This window comes from Hydra viridissima, unplaced genomic scaffold (genome assembly GCF_058129835.1).
Source record: "Hydra viridissima isolate aposymbiotic clone 2 unplaced genomic scaffold, HvirCarnegie_v1 scaffold_5, whole genome shotgun sequence".
In the NCBI taxonomy this organism is placed as follows: Eukaryota; Metazoa; Cnidaria; class Hydrozoa; order Anthoathecata; family Hydridae; genus Hydra; species Hydra viridissima.
This window is the reverse complement of record NW_028324304.1, coordinates 15,190,644-15,195,040: the sequence shown is the minus strand read 5'-3', so window position 1 is coordinate 15,195,040 and position 4,397 is coordinate 15,190,644.

The following is a 4,397-nucleotide window of genomic DNA, read 5'->3' as shown; positions in this document are numbered from 1 at the left end:
CAAAAATTGTTAACAGGAGCAAAGCAAAAAATTCTATTGAAGGCATTAAATAAATTAATTAGTCATATTTATTGACTGCACACTTCAACATCTATCTTTTTATTTTGTTTTTAAATTCTTAAAGCCCCTAGAACATCACTTTGAATGATAAGCTGCTCACTACCCAACAAAAGACAACAATAACAAAAAAGACTCCTAACTAAAACAACGTAAAAATCGAGTTAAATGTTGTTGCTAAACATTTCGTCACACCTATTTATGTAGAAATTAAAGGGGGGAGTAAAAAAAAAAAACACTCACCCGCAATCATTACTCCCACAAATTCAATACATTATGTTAATATCTCTTAACTGAAAAAATTAGTTAAAATAGAAATAGTCAAAAGCATAACTTTATTAAAAAACTAATGAGATAAACTAAGAAAAGAATAACTAAAGCAAAATTAAACTTACCAAGTTATTTGTTAAGTTCATCAGCTAAAAGTATAAGAATTAAAAGATTACTTGAATTGCTTAAAACGAGGAGAATTACTTGCAATATGTATTTTACAGAGAGAAAACAACGAAATTTTTCCTAAATTTCAAAATGCGTTGAAACAGCTAAATCTCAGCTAAATCCCAATAAAAGAAGTGCTCGTTAAACTGATTAACAGCTAACACACCATCACAAAAAACTCACCAATCCGATTTTTTTCGTCAGTTTAAAGGAAAAATGGTTTTAATAGAAGCAAGGATTCAAAATGAACATGCTGTGATGAGGCTGTGATGAAGCTATGATGATGCAATCGACATTTGGTTCGGTTTCAACTGAATAATACCATAAGCTATGCTAAGCGAATAAAGAAGAAAAACCATTTTCATGTTTACATTTCCATGATTTTACAGATCCATGTTTACATTTACTTACGTTTAAACAAAAAAAACTCCAAAGAAAAAAAAAGTGGTATCAGACTGGCCTTAAATCACTTGAGTTGCATTATTGAGTATGTTTTTGAACTTATTTTTCTTAGAGTTTCAAAACAACTAACAAAAAAACTTTTCATAGAGTTTCTTTGTTATAATCAGCCTAATAATTGAACATTCAAGAAAAAGCCTCGGACGGATTCTCGGTTGCATCGACAATCATTTTTGATGAAACCCCTGCAACTAAATGATGATTGTAATATACGTTTATTTGATTGATAATAGCAATAAATGGTTTCGAGTAAAAAAGCGCACGAGAGGACATCATCTTTAAATGGAAGTTAAAGACTATTTTGAAGGATTTTTTTTTTTTTAAAAAAATTACATTATTTTTCAAATCTAAATTTGTACAAAGAAAGGTACTAATATATGGCATAACCACATTTCCAATATAAATTATGTAAATATGAAATAAAACTTAAACTTGTAACAGGACTTAATTTTCGCCGTTCCCGCACTGTTTCTCTGGTAATTGTCATACAATACTGAAAAACAGTAGCTAGTATTATTTTTTGTATATACTTCGGTTTAGACATAGTTATTATTGCTACTATATACGTTAATATTTTCATGGAAAAGTCTCACCACCCTCACTATCTTTTCCCGCGTTACTCATAAAAACTCCGTCATTGCATTATTAACGCCTTCACCCACTATCACCGGCATCACACATTAATTGTGCTACTCATAAATTCCAGTCCGTTACAGAGAAATCCAGAACTCACAAATGGATATATTTGAATCTGTTCACGAAATAGTTTCGCAAAGTGGAATGATAGTAATGGAACCAATATAAAAAGCTAGAAGTATGTATAGAGGAGTGGATTTTTGTTTTACAAAAAAGAAATTTTATTTTACGAAGAAGAGCAGGTATTTACTAGAGAAAAGAGAAAGCTTAATGGTCAGATTACGAGAAGAATACGAAAGTTGTTGGAAGTAAAGATAACTTTCATTATTAGGGATATACAGGTAGGCATACATATCCGTCAGTAGGGGTAAGAGGGTGGGCAACAGAGGTAGGGAGATTTATAGCTGGTTATATAAAATAAATGAACACAATAAAGAAAAGAAGAAAGATTAGGAAAATATTATTGAAAATAATATATAAAGAGAATATAAATAAAGAATATATAAAGAATATATAAAGAGTTATGTAAATTTGTAAAGAAATTATTGATAAAAATACTTAAAAGAAAAGAAATTGTTGTTATTCGAATGTAAATAAGAAATATCGCGCGTAAATAAATGTACGCACGTACCATAAGTAAATCAGAGAGCTACAACTACACAGAATCAAGAGGCATCCCCACTTCCAATCCTCCTAACCTACCACCATACACCCAATCCTCCTAACTTATAAACCAAAAACGCCCTATCCCATTATCTTTTACATAAAAATACCACAAAAAAATTGCCCTAAAAAGGCTTGCCTCATAGATGGTTTAAAAGTACATCTCAGTTTGGTAGAATTAAAAAACCGGATTTTTATAAATAAACTATCAAGGCACAAATCAATAGGAGATATTAGGATATCGAATCAGAAAAAGTTTTGAAGCTATTCACTCATTCCTTACCAAGCTACAATTAATAAAAATGGCCAAAAATGCACACAAAAATACAAATGGTTTATAATTGTTTAGCTCAAAAAGACGCTAAAATCACTTTGGTAAAACAATTGTTTGGAATTAAGACCATTGTTGTAACTAAAAATTGACATTCTATTACGAAATTGAATAACAAACTCAAAATTTTAGCTGGTGTAAACGAAGCATTTCTACTGATTTGAACTCATGAAATAAATAACAAGTAACATAGTATAAAGACTTAAAGAAAATGCATATGCTGATACAATATATTCCTATAGTAATACAATTCAAAGGAAATATTAAAAAAGCAAGGACAATTAACCACAAACAGTGGTTGTTTCAGAAGAAGATACTTATACGTATGACTTGCAAAGAAGCTGAAAATTTGAAGAAAAACTTACCAGATTTAAAAAGAAATCAATACAAAATTTCAACGAAAGTCAGATTACAGTGCAAGAAAAGGATAGTAATGTGTTAAGGTTGCTAAGCAATGTTCACAATATCAAGTCAGAAATACTGGCATGGGGCAAAGAAGCAGATCAACTATTAATTAACTTAGAAAATTCCATCCATAATTTAGGTAAAGGAGTAATCTTAAAAAGGAAAATGGTATCCACTATCAACAGATATTTTTGGGATATTTGGATTTGGCGCTCCTATCTAATCATTGAAAAGACATCTAAGTTTATTAAATTTGGATTTTTTCTCAATAAATTGAGAAATTAGACGGTAAATTTAGACGCGTAAAGGTAAAATTAGACGCATCAATTAAAGATTTAAATGCAAAAACTTAATTTTGATAATCTTTTTATTGTTTAAACGCTTTCAATTTTTATAAATTTAGTTCCTGTTAGCACCACCAAAATCCATTACAATTATTTGAACTCATTGCCACTAATTTTTAGCAGTCATAGTCCACGAAAATGTCTCCTGTAAACCACTGACAACGCTGCTCTTATTTGTGTTATTCTAGAGGTCTTACATCGAGACATTTATAGCTGCTGGGATCAAATCCTAAATTCACCGTTTAGAAAGTTGTTTTAGTTTTAGATTTTTGTTCAATACCCAATCAATCTCATTCCGTGGAACAGCACTTACAAACAAATCCAGGCGTTGGTTACATATGACCAAAAAAAACTAGAAAAGCGTATTTTAGTTGGGGAATCTCAACCACCGAACAACATCAGTGCAGGGCATTGACAAATTGAAAGAACTTGTCAAGACTTTGGAAACATTTGCAGAAGCAACTTATCTCTCGTATTGCTCTGTTTATTGTTAATTAACATTATAAAGTTGTACAATTTCAGCAATCAACAAAATATCATCGTCTTGTCGACCTAGCCCTCATTGACGTTCTACATGTCCTGATTCGGCGCATTGCTCACAATATCGCCGTTTTTAAAGATCAACTGAGCGACAGAAGATCTTAAAGGAAGTTTATGCACTCTGTTTATCAAAAACTATATCTGCTGCTTCAGATTTAATAGTTGAAGAAATAATCTTAAAAAAACAACGAACGAATGATTACTGTTATATAAATGTACAAAGTCATCACGCTTCTCATTATAATCCCAGAAGAGTTGTTAGACTTTGTAAGGTGTCTTGAAATCAATCACCCGCTGATTCACGTAGCTATGCAAAATATACTAAACCTTTCATAATTTAAATAATACTTAATTGAAATGAAATTTAATGCCAATCTTTTCTTTTCTTTCCTCGAGAGTAATTAATTACTCTGTTAAAGTTTAATTGAATGCCTATTTCATGCTAAATTTATATGATTGCTAGCAATTGAAGATCTTTATGTGATGTTATGTGATCAAGAAAAGGCCTATAAAAGATTAAAGCA